Source organism: Narcine bancroftii, chromosome 6, assembly GCF_036971445.1.
Source record: "Narcine bancroftii isolate sNarBan1 chromosome 6, sNarBan1.hap1, whole genome shotgun sequence".
Taxonomy (NCBI): Eukaryota; Metazoa; Chordata; class Chondrichthyes; order Torpediniformes; family Narcinidae; genus Narcine; species Narcine bancroftii.
In genome coordinates, this window is record NC_091474.1 from 85,749,843 (window position 1) to 85,763,205 (window position 13,363).

A 13,363-nucleotide genomic window follows, 5' to 3' on the forward strand; every position below is an offset into this window, starting at 1 on the left:
ATGTTCAGAGGTAGTAGTGCAGAGGTAGTAATAGTTCCCTGGATGGAAAAGTGTATGAACATACTCAAATGTAAGAGAACTCATGCATTACAATGTGTTCTGGAATTGGGAAGGTGTAGAATTTTAAAATATGACTTTTAAATTAAATTTTAAATTTTATTCACAGCATGGTATAAAGCGATGCTGGCCATTTACACCCATGCACCCTAACTTGTCACACTTCAAGCTCAGGTCCCATTGAGCATGAAGACATTTCAATCTCTCCAGCTTTCTGTTCTTCTTTTCTTATTTGGCTTGGCTTCGCGGACGAAGATTTATGGAGGGGGTAAATGTCCACGTCAGCTGCAGGCTCGTTTGTGGCTGACAAGTCCGATGCGGGACAGGCAGACACGGTTGCAGCGGTTGCAGGGGAAAATTGGTTGGTTGGGGTTGGGTGTTGGGTTTTTCCTCCTTTGCCTTTTGTCAGTGAGGTGGGCTCTGCGGTCTTCTTCAAAGGAGGTTGCTGCCCGCCAAACTGTGAGGCGCCAAGATGCACGGTTTGAGGCGATATCAGCCCACTGGCGGTGTCAATGTTGAGTTATAACCTCATCCACAAACCCCCAGAAGTCTCACTGCATTCTCCGCAACACCACCTCCCTGCTTTGTATACATATCAAATAGGATGTATTACTATTGATCCCCTCATTTGAATCATTACTATAGATTGTGATCAACAGCATTCGAAATAGAGTATCCTGTCCCTACTTTCTCTGCAATTTCATTTAGTCCAATGAATGATGCATGACTCCCATTAAATATTTAATAATTTGGCTTCAACTGCTTTCTATGGTGGAAAATTTCACATGTTCATCATTCTCTGGTTGAAGGGTTATTCCTAATCCTTAGACTGTGACACATGGTGAAGAAGGTGTTTGGCACCCCTACCTTCATCAGTTAAGGCATTTACAGGAGTTGGCATATCATGTGGCAGCAGTACAAGATGTTGGTAAAACCATATTTGAGATATTATGTGCAGTTTTTGTCTTCTTGCGATAATAAAGATGTCATTAAACTCTTTTTAGGTTGTATATAAATTATTTGGATTATGGAATAGATGGTTTTGCAGCTAAATTTGCAGATGATACCAAAAGAGGTGGTAGGGTGGGTGGTGCTGAGGATACAGAAAAGCTGCAGAGAGACTTGGATCGATTAGGAAAATGGTTAAGAGGTGATAGATGAAATACAATGTTGGAAAATCATGCACTTTTGTCAAAGAAATAGATGGGCAGATTAGTATTTCAATGGGGAGAAAAAGGTCTTTAGAGTCCCCATGAAGGAAACCCTACAGGTTAACTTCCAGGATGAGTCACTGGTGAAGAAGGTGAATGCAATGTTGGCATTCATTTCTAGAGGAATACCATATAAGAGCAGGGTTGTAATTTTGAGACTCTATAAAGCACGTGAGACCTCACTTGGAGTACCACGTACAGTTATGGGTGCCTTATTTGAAAAAAGATGTGTTAGTGTTGGAGAGGATTTAGAGAAGATTTACTAGAATCATACCAGGAATTGAAGGTTTTGCATATGAGGAACATTTGTCGGCTCTTGGACACTCGTTGGAATAAAGCTATCTGAGGGGGGAGCCTCATGGAGACATTTCAAATGCTGAAAGGCCTAGACAGAGTAGATGTGGCAAGGATGTTTCCCATGGTAGGGAAGTCTAGGACAAAAGGGGACAACTTCAGGATAAAAGGGCATCAATTTAAAACAGATGTGGAAAGTTTTCTTCAGTCAGAGGGTCCTGAGTCTGTGGAACTTATTGCCACAGGCGGTTGTGGAAGTGAGGTCGTTAGGTGTATTTAAGGCAGAGATTGACAGGAATTTGATTAGTCAGGGATCAAGGGTAATGGGGAGAAAGCTGGGAAGGTGGGGCTGAGTGGGAGGATGGATCAACTTATGATTAAAATGGCAGAGTAGACTCAATGGGGTTATGTAGTATGCTCCTGCTCCTATATTTTGTGATCTTGTGAAACTCGAAAGGGTGCAAAATGATGCAAAATGATTCACAATTATGTTACTGGGACTGGAGGACATAAGCTCAGAGGATGGACAGGCTGAGACATTTTCCCTTGGAGCTCAGGAGGCTTATAGATGACCTTATTGAGGTACAGAAAATCAACAGAGCATAAATCACCTGAATAGCCAGGGTAGGAGAATAAAACTAGAGGGCATACATTTGAGGAGGGGGGGGGGGGAGATTTAAAAGCAACTTTAGAGACAATTTAAAAAAAATTTAGATGTACAGCACAGTAACAGGCCAATTTGACCCCACAAGTCCATGCTGCCCAATTTACACCCCATTAACATACACCTCGGTATGTTTTTGAAAGGTGGGAGGAAACCGGGACCACCTTGAGAAAACTCACTGACAAGGGGAGAACATACAAACTCCTTCCAGGCAGCGTGGGATTTGAACCCAGATCTGGTCCTGATCGCTGGTGCTGTAAAGCCATTGCGCTAACTGCTACGACAACCATGCCACCCCTTTCATACAGAAGAATGCTGCATACATGAAATGAACTGCCAGAGGCAGGTATAATTAAGGCATTTAAAAAACATTTGCACCGGTACATGGATAGGTAAGGGTTAAAAGGATATGGGCTAAGCGCAAGCAGACGGCTAGCTCAGATGGGCATGTTTCTGCTTTTTCTTCCACCACTGCATCTAATCAGTCCAGTTCTGTTGGAAAGTTATAATTCAATGAGATTCCCTATTTAAATTTTAGTGTATTAAAGTGGAATTGACCAAATCCTCCTTCATACGTCATTTGTGCCTTCCCAGGAAACAGTCTAGTGAACCTTTGCTGCACTACCCCATCATGATGAACAATAAACAAAGGTCTTCTTAGTGATGGCCATTCCCATGAGTAAATTTAAAATAAGCCTGATAAATTTGATTTTTGAAGAAATAAAGACAGCATGTTTAAATCAGTCCAAATCATGCATCAAACCATGTTGTATAGACTACACCCAAATTTAGAAATCTAGATATTTGTTTACAGTTCAGAGTTTGATCACTTAAGTTCAAGTTTATTATTGTACATATACAACCTGATGAAACAGGATCTCTCCAGACCAGGGTACCCTGGCACCCCACCCCTTGACCTTTCCCCTTCCCCCAACCCACCATTGAATAGAATAAAGTGACATTAAGATACGTTAAATAACTTATTAGGGGTCTCCAAAGTGGTTGACATCGACCCCTGGGGGTCAATAGGACTATCCAAGGGGTTGAAAAATGCCAGGGGGTTGAAAGTGGTCGATAAACGCTGGGGGGTGAGTCGATTGAACTTTTGGATCGTAAGAATTGTGGAGCCAGAGGTCCCTGCTCCTGCCGGGCCTCAATTTCAAGGTCACAAGGCTTAAGCCTACTCAGCCTAATGGTTAGTCCACCACTGGATGCACATTACATAAAAAATGCTTAAATAATCAAAATAAGTATATATATATTTATACGGTAAATAGTTGGGGTGATTGTTATGGTTGCAGGATACTGTTCATCAGTCTCGCAGCCTGTGGGAAGCTCTTTCCTCACCCTGGTCCCTGGTAGTCCTGATATTGATGCTCCTGCACTTGATTAAATGGGATGAAGCTATTGTGTACGAATGAAAAGGGTCTTCTGTAATTCCTTGAGCTCTGTTTAGAAAGCTCTCCTGTAAATGTCATATACAGAGGAAAGAGAGACTCCAGTGATCCTCTCGGCTATTTTAATGCTCCTCTGTGTAGACTTTTAGTCCAATGCTTTACAGTTGCCGTATGGCAAAATAATGCACCTTGGTACAACCAAAATAAGTTTTAATATCAATATCAGGTGGATCCATTCATTCCCTTTGTATGTTGAAAGCAAAATTTCTTGCAGTGATACTACAATGTATGTTCAATCCTCAGCTTCATTTTCAGGCTAATTTTGCTCATGATTTTAATAGCCCTCAAGCCTTTTTTCAGTTAAAATTTAATCTGTTTCAAATACCACTGCTCTTAATTTGGAAACTATTTAACATCTGATGTCCAGATTTTTTTTTGTGGCAATGATTGTGCTGAGTTGTCTTTATTCTAATGCCAAATGCTTTCCTATGGAAAATAAATTCACCTCAGTCCACGAGCTTGTGTTGAGCATAACTCTAAAAGCACAAAAATGCCAGAGGACCTCAGCAGGTCTTGCAGTGTGCACAGGAGCATCCTTGATAAGGGCTTAGGCCAGAACGTTGGTTATGTGTCTTTACCACCTATGGTCATTGGGAGTCCCACTGAGTTCCTCAAGCATTTCTGTGTTTTTTCAACAATCACAGCATCTGCAGACTTTCATGTTTTACTACCCTTGGATGCACCTCTGGTGCCTTTTATGATATAGTGCACCTAGTGTTCAGCTTCTCTAATGGGTAATTGGTCTGATAACCAAGTCTTGTTGGTTAGTCTCTGGAGGTTACACAGTATGACTTCCAGTTGGACAATCAGCTTCCCCTCACTGCCACATCCATAGAAAATGTTAAAAATGCACTCAATTTTTTATTGAAACACCAAATACCTTCTGAATGGCCAGGATATCTTTAATTCCTGGAGGCTGCTGTATAAATGTTGTTGCTGTGCTTTGACCTAATTGGTCATTTTCCTCCCTTGGTAAGACTTTGCATATCCCAAATTTAAAGCTTGATGTTAACTCCTTATGATCTCACTTCTTCTTCCCTCAATTTTCAATTCCAACCCTACAGCTTATTCTACTCTTCGCAGAGGGTGGCACGGTTAATGTAGCAGTTCAAGCAATGCTATTACAGCGCCAGCTATCGGGACAGGAGTTTGAATCCCACTCTGTACGTTTTCCCCATGTCCGTGTGGTTTCCTCTGGGTATTCCAGTTTCCTCCCACCGTCAAAATGTACCAGGGGATAGGCTAATTGGGTGTAATTTGGGCAGCATGGGTTCATGGCTGAAAGGGCCTGTTACCATCCTGTATGTCTAAATGTGATATTTAAATATGTCCTCCTGTGCCTTCCCTGTTTTGCATTCTCCACTATTTGTAGTCATCAAGCAGACTCTGAAGTTGTCTCTCAAAACCTCCCTGCCTTTTCAATCCACTTGTCCTATTAGGGTTTTGATGTCCTGTCCTACTGATCCCAAATTTTATCTGTGAGTCCCCTTTAGGAGTTTTGCTGAACACCATGTACATAAATGCAAATTATGGTTGTCATTCTGCACTAATTAAATTATGTAAAAATCCACAATTTTCTGCAGGAAAGCCTGCCATTATTAGCTGCGACTAAGTGAGAACAGAGAGATTTTTTCTTTGGCTTGGCTTCGCAGACGAAGATTTATGGAGGGGTAAATGTCCACGTCAGCTGCAGGCTCGTTTGTGGCTGACAAGTCCGATGCGGGACAGGCAGACACAGTTGCAGCGGTTGCAAGGGAAAATTGGTTGGTTGTGGTTGGGTGTTGGGTTTTTCCTCCTTTGTCTTTTGTCAGTGAGGTGGGCTCTGCGGTCTTCTTCAAAGGAGGTTGCTGCCCGCCGAACTGTGAGGCGCCAAGATGCACGGTTGGAGGCGATATCAGCCTGCTGGCGGTGGTCAATGTGGCAGGCACCAAGAAATTTCTTTAGGCAGTCCTTGTACCTCTTCTTTGGTGCACCTCTGTCACGGTGGCCAGTGGAGAGTTCGCCATATAACACGATCTTGGGAAGGTGATGGTCCTCCATTCTGGAGACATGACCTACCCAGCGCAGTTGGATTTTCGGCAGCGTGGCGTGGATTCGATGCTGTTGGCCTCTGCCATCTCGAGTACTTAGATGTTGGAGATGAAGTCGCTCCAATGAATGTTGAGGATGGAGCGGAGACAACGCTGGTGGAAGTGTTCTAGGAGCCGTAGGTGATGCCGGTAGAGGACCCATGATTCGGAGCCGAACAGGAGCGTGGGTATGACAACGGCTCTGTATACGCTAATCTTTGTGAGGTTTTTCAGTTGGTTGTTTTTCCAGACTCTTCCAAAGGCGCTATTTGCCTTGGCGGTGTTGTCTATCTCGTTGTCGATCCTTGCATCCGATGAAATGGTGCAGCCGAGATAGGTAAACTGGTTGACCGTTTTGAGTTTTGTGTGCCCGATGGAGATGTGGGGGGGTGCGGGTAGTCATGGTGGGGAGCTGGCTGATGGAGGACCTCAGTTTTCTTCAGGCTGACTTCCAGGTTAAACATTTTGGCAGTTTCCGCAAAACAGGACGTCAAGCGCTGAAGAGCTGGCTCTGAATGGGCAACTAAAGCGGCATCATCTGCAAAGAGTAGTTCACAGACAAGTTGCTCTTGTGTCTTGGTGTGAGCTTGCAGGCGCCTCAGATTGAAGAGACTGCCATCCGTGCGGTACCGGATGTTAACAGCGTCTTCATTGTTGAGGTCTTTCATGGCCTGTTTCAGCATCATGCTGAAGAAGATTGAAAAGAGGGTTGGTGCGAGAACGCAGCCTTGCTTCACGCCATTGTTAATGGAGAAGAGTTCAGAGAGCTCATTGCTGTATCTGACCCGACCTTGTTCGTTTTCGTGCAGTTGGATAGCCATGTTGAGGAACTTTGGGGGGCATCCGAGGCGCTCTAGTATTTGCCAAAGCCCTTTCCTGCTCATGGTGTCGACGGCTTTTGTGAGGTCAACAAAGGTGATGTAGAGTCCTTTGTTTTGTTCTCTGCACTTTTCTTGGAGCTGTCTGAGGGCAAAGACCATGTCAGTAGTTCCTCTGTTTGCACTTGTCCTATTAGGGTTTTGATGTCCTGTCCTACTGATCCCAAATTTTGTCTGTGAGTCCCCTTCAGGAGTTTTGCTGAACACCATTTACATAAATGCAAATTATTGTTGTCATTCTGCACTAATTAAATTATGTAAAAATCCACAATTTTCTGCAGGAAAGCCTGCCATTATTAGCTGCGAATAAGTGAAAACAGAGAGATTAAAAAGGAAGTAAATCAAGATGTACAGTGTGCAGCATTTTACATTCCCATTCCCCTGTATTTTCAGATGTTTGCCAAGAAAGAGAGCCTTACATTTATAAACTTGGAGCAAACCAAAATATGTACAGTCATCAGGTAGTTCAGAAGCAGTTGTACAATAATAGATTGCATACAGATATTCTATAAATTTTAATGTCTAATTTTTAAAACTCCATTCAGATTAGTCCTCAGCAAATTTGCTGATTTGTTAGTCTTTCTTTGATTGTCATGTTAATGAATTGGTGCAATTCAAATTGCTTTAAGATGCTAACAATATTTCATGTAATTTGCAACTGGGTAGGTGCTATGTCAGGCGACATTTGCGTCTTTGGTCAGCGGTTATAAATGTGCAAAGTCAGTTAAGATTTCAGATATTGTGTATTTCCTGACCCATTTAGTCATAAGCTGTTTCTCCTCATAGGTGTATCAACAAACTTGCTGATCTATGGTGTAAAATGTTTTGGAGAACATTTTGGGGGCACAGTTGGCGAGGTGGTTAGCACAACACCTTTACAGCATCCGGACCGGGGTTTGAATCATGCACTGTCTCTACGGAGTTGTACGTCCTCCCTGTGTCTGCGTGGGCTTTTCGTGGGGGCTCTGGTTTTCTCCCACGATTCAAAATGTACCAGGGGTGTAGGTTAATTGGGTGTAAATTGGGTAGCACTGACTCGTGGGCTGAAATGGCCTGTTACCATGCTGCATGACTAAATTTAAAAAAAATATAAGATAAAAGATAGTGTCTGGTAAATCCAACAAGAAATTTAGAAGAGATTGTTAGATTTGGGGAGCTTATGACTATGGGAGTTGATTGAGATGATTAGCAGAGATAAGTTTAAGAGGAATCAAGTCAAGTTAATTAGAGTAAAAGGAACAATGAGAAATGAGTGGTAGGGAGAAAGAGCAAAAAGGAGTTTGCATAGAGAGTAAGTGATAGATTTGCCCAAATGGCCAAGCAGAAGTTTAGCATAATTAAGAGGACCACCACCCATATGTTATTTTATTCCATGTTGAAGAGTACAATCTAATAGGGTATATGAACCACATGCAACCTATCTATCCCCCTTCTCAGCAGGCAGATAGGTTAATGAGTGAACAAAAGAGGGTTGGAGACATCAAATGGATCAACAATGTGGTCACTACTTCAGAGGATCTTTCCTGGACCCAACACACCAATGGCATCGCGAAGAAAGCATGTCAGCACCTCTACTTCCTCAGGAGTTTGTGGAGGTTTGGTATGACACCAGAAACCCTGGCAAATTTCTACACAGGTGTGGTGGCATGTGTGCTGACCGACTGCTTGTATGGGAACACCAATATCCCTGAGCATAATGCCCTCCAAAGGTAGTGAATACAGCCCAGGACATCACAGGCAAAACTCTCCACACTATTGAGTACATCTACAGTGAATGCTGCGTCTGAGAGCAGCAGCAATTATCAAGGATCAACACGACCCAGCACACTCTCTGTTCTCACTGCGGCCATCAGGAAAGGGGTAAAGACTCACACCACCAGGTTCAGGAACAACTGCTACCCCATCACCATCAAAATACTCAATGACAAACTCATTTAAGGACTCGTTAAAGGACTCTTACTTGTGCACTTTATTGATTTTCTTTTGTTCTCTCTATATTGCACAGTTTGTTTACATATTATCTGTTTACAGTTCTTTTATTTGTTTATATGTTTTACGCTGTGTACAGTTTATTTTTTGCACTACCAATTAGTGCTAAATCTGCCGTGCCCACAGGAAAAAGGTATCTCTAGGTTGTTCGTGATTCCATGTGTGTACTCTGACAGTAAATCTGAAGGTTCCACGAATTTGCAAGGAAGCGCATGTAAAATATAAATTTTCAAAGCAGCAACAAGCTGAATGGTTCCTAAACCAGCGTCACATTTCCCCTTGTTATTTTTTAAATGATGCAAAATGAACTCACTCTTTTTGGTGGATAGTTTAAATCCGTGCATTTTAAAATATTGACTGCTTTGTTGCTTTTGCAAAATGTAAATCTGCTCTGTGTACTCCAATACTCAAACTGATGAGAACCAGGGGACATTCAACATAGAGGGTGGAATTTGACACTTTGGTACAGACACTTTTAATTCCCGATCTACAAAAGCCCACAGACGCAAGAGTGAACAACAGAAGGAAAAATGACTTTAAGCACCATCTTAAAATTTCTGGCATTCTAAATGGTGATTATATAAACATCTGGAGAATATATGGTAACACAAGCACTAACAACCAATAATAAGGTTTTCTGCTTATAACTTGATTTAACTTCACTACAAGTGGTGAAATATTGTGTAACTCTGTGACAAGTTCAGGGTGCAATTGGGATAACTCTGTGCCAAAGAAGATCCAGAAATTTGTCCCAGTCCTGCAGTTGAATAGTTTATACATACTGGCAGATCTCCGTGGCACACAGGAAGCATTCTCCAAATGAGGCAGCATTTGAACCAGGATATATAAAAAGAATATAGTCTGTGGCAACGTTGCACATTCACGTTGAATCTGATTATCCTTGGAGAAGGGCTCAGGCCCCAAACATCAACAATATATCCTTGTCTCCTATGGACATTGTAAGACCGGCTGAGTTTCTCCAGCATTTCAGTGTGTTTTTACTACAATCACAGTGCCTGCAGACTTTCATGTTTCAAACTGTGAAAATAACCTACTTACACAATAAAACCATGTTTATTCTGACAAAATCAAATAGAATGGATCACAGGCATTAATCCTGCTCACATTTTTTTTCTGCTTTTTGACTCATTAACCTATCCAATCCGATTTTCAATGTCAATATTATATCAGTGTCAGTGAATTCCATGGCCTCACAATTCTTTTTTAGGTGAAAGTTTATCTTCAAAATTCCTGCAGCAGTTTTAGTACCCTGCAAGTCAAGATAATATAGCACTTCCATAGGAGAGAGGCTGTAATTACAGCTCAACATATTTAGTCTGTTTCTATTATAAATATGGATGGAAATTTTGTAATAAAAGTGAGCAGATATAAATGTTTTTTTTATTGAGAAGCTGCAGAGGAAAAAATTCAATTCTGCGTGATTACCATGAGAGGTATCACTAGTGTTTGGAGTTAACTTTGTTCTTGAATAGACCTCATTAAATTTCACACTGAGGACGCTCACTGAAATGATATAACTTAATAAGCACGTGTGAAAGCTGATGACTATATATTAGCCTTAGGCAGTCTCTTTGTATCCTATCCTATCATTTAATTCAAATTAATTAATTTAATTTTTAATTTAGACATACGGCATGGTAACAGCCCAGGAGCCCATGCCTCCCGATTGACATACAACCCCTGGTGGGAGGAAACTGGAATGCCTGGAGGAAACCAATGCAGACATGGAGAGAATGTACAAACTCCTTACAGACAGTGCCAGATTCGGACTTCGGCTCCTATCGTTGGTGCTGTGACAATGTTGCACTAACCGCTACACTAACCATGCCACCCCCAAATATTTTCTACATGTTCCTTTTCCATTTTTACTGAAAATACATACCACCCACAGGATTGCCTTTCACATGCCCCCTGTCTAACTTTATCCAGTAAAGGAAATCTCTTAAATAGCTTTGGGGTGGCTTCAAGCCAACTTGCATGAATTGGGAATGTGGTTGAATTGAAACAAAGCCTGAGAGATGGGTGAGATGCTGCTTACAGTAGGCTTGTTCACACAACATATGGAAAGCAGCTCTACATTTTCCTCCAAGCTAAGCACAGATAGCAATGTGGTGAAGTAACCAACCAGGTATCCCATATTACTTAAATACTTGCCATTTTTAAAAGTAGAATCCTGGAGAGATTTCAAGTCTTACTTCTGTATACTACCAAGTTTAATAGTCTGTTCATTTCTGTTATGGAGCTGGGGAGAAATCTCTCTCTATCAGTGCAGTATTTGCACAACAATTCAAATGGTGTTGCACTTGCATTAAAAACTATTGAATAATGAGGAGTCAATTATAATTGTATCAGTGTGGTTCTCCAGGCCGGAGTCTTCGATACGTTGATTTGGGAGTTGGTGTAATGCAAAATATAAAGGATAATTGCAGTAAAATGTTTATTATGATCTAACATCGATGTAGATTAGATTAGATGCTATTTATTGTCATGTTATATATCGTGACGTCCTGCTTTGCGGAAACTGCCAAAATGTTTGGCCTGGAAGTCAGCCTGAAGAAAACTGAGGTCCTCCATCAGCCAGCTCCCCACCATGACTACCAGCCCCCCCACATCTCCATCGGGCACACAAAACTCAAAACGGTCAACCAGTTTACCTATCTCGGCTGCACCATTTCATCAGATGCAAGGATCGACAATGAGATAGACAACAGACTCGCCAAGGCAAATAGCGCCTTTGGAAGACTACACAAAAGAGTCTGGAAAAACAACCAACTGAAAAACCTCACAAAGATAAGCGTATACAGAGCCGTTGTCATACCCACACTCCTGTTCGGCTCCGAATCATGGGTCCTCTACCGGCACCACCTACGGCTCCTAGAACGCTTCCACCAGCGTTGTCTCCGCTCCATCCTCAACATCCATTGGAGCGCTCACACCCCTAACGTCGAGGTACTCGAGATGGCAGAGGTCGACAGCATCGAGTCCACGCTGCTGAAGATCCAGCTGCGCTGGATGGGTCACGTCTCCAGAATGGAGGACCATCGCCTTCCCAAGATCGTATTATATGGCGAGCTCTCCACTGGCCACCGTGACAGAGGTGCACCAAAGAAAAGGTACAAGGACTGCCTAAAGAAATCTCTTGGTGCCTGCCACATTGACCACCGCCAGTGGGCTGATAACGCCTCAAACCGTGCATCTTGGCGCCTCACAGTTTGGCGGGCAGCAGCCTCCTTTGAAGAAGACCGCAGAGCCCACCTCACTGACAAAAGGCAAAGGAGGAAAAACCCAACACCCAACCCCAACCAACCAATTTTCCCTTGCAACCGCTGCAATCGTGTCTGCCTGTCCCGCATCGGACTGGTCAGCCACAAACGAGCCTGCAGCTGACGTGGACTTTTTACCCCCTCCATAAATCTTCGTCCGCGAAGCCAAGCCAAAGAGAAGATATATCGTGTTATATGGCGAGCTCTCCACTGGCCACCGTGACAGAGGTGCACCAAAGAAAAGGTACAAGGACTGCCTAAAGAAATCTCTTGGTGCCTGCCACATTGACCACCGCCAGTGGGCTGATAACGCCTCAAACCGTGCATCTTGGCGCCTCACAGTTTGGCGGGCAGCAACCTCCTTTGAAGAAGACCGCAGAGCCCACCTCACTGACAAAAGGCAAAGGAGGAAAAACCCAACACCCAACCCCAACCAACCAATATTCCCCTGCAGCCGCTGCAACCGTGTCTGCCTGTCCCGCATCGGACTTGTCAGCCACAAACGAGCCTGCAGCTGACGTGGACTTTTACCCCCTCCATAAATCTTCGTCCGCGAAGCCAAGCCAAAGAATATATAAAAACAACCAACTGAAAAACCTCACAAAGATTAGCGTATGCAGAGCCGTTGTCATACCCACACTCCTGTTCGGCTCCGAATCATGGGTCCTTTACCGGCATCACCTACGGCTCCTAGAACGCTTCCACCCGCATTGTCTCTGCTCCATCCTCAACATTCATTGGAGCGACTTCATCTCCAACATCTAAGTACTCGAGATGGCAGAGGCCAACAGCATCGAATCCACGCTGCTGAAGATCAAATTGCGCTGGGTAGGTCATGTCTCCAGAATGGAGGACCATCGCCTTCCCAAGATCGTGTTATATGGCGAGCTCTCCATTGGCCACCGAGACAGAGGTGCACCAAAGAAGAGGTACAAGGACTGCCGAAAGAAATCTCTTGGTGCCTACCACGTTGACCACCGCCAGTGGGCTGATATCGCCTCAAACCGTGCATCTTGGCGCCTCACAGTTCGGCGGGCAGCAACCTCCTTTGAAGAAGACCGCAGAGCCCACCTCACTGTCAAAAGACAAAGGAGGAAAAACCCAACACCCAACCCCAACCAACCAATTTTCCCTTGCAACCGCTGCAACCGTGTCTGCCTGTCCCACATCGGACTTGTCAGCCACAATCGAGCCTGCAGCTGACGTGGACATTACCCCTCCATAAATCTTCGTCCGTGAAGCCAAGCCAAAGATATATAAAACAGAAATACCGTGCCTGCCTGTCCCGCATCGGACTTGTCAGTCACCAACGAGCCTGCAGCAGACGTGGACATACCCTTCCGTAAATCTTCATCCGCGAAGCCAAGCCAAAGATAAGAATATTATATGAAATTGCCTTTTGTCTGCTGTAAGGCAGACAAAGATTTGCCATCAGCATTACCCAGTGCCGCTTACAGCCA

General features: G+C 43.5%; 1 protein-coding gene across 1 annotated transcript in view; it reads left to right on the forward strand.

Moving 5' to 3' along the window:
- The window catches only part of LOC138737313 (collagen alpha-1(XXIII) chain-like), a 132,243-nt gene that overhangs the window by 60,058 nt on the left and 58,822 nt on the right, over positions 1-13,363 (forward strand). The gene's annotated exons all lie outside the window — the stretch shown is intronic.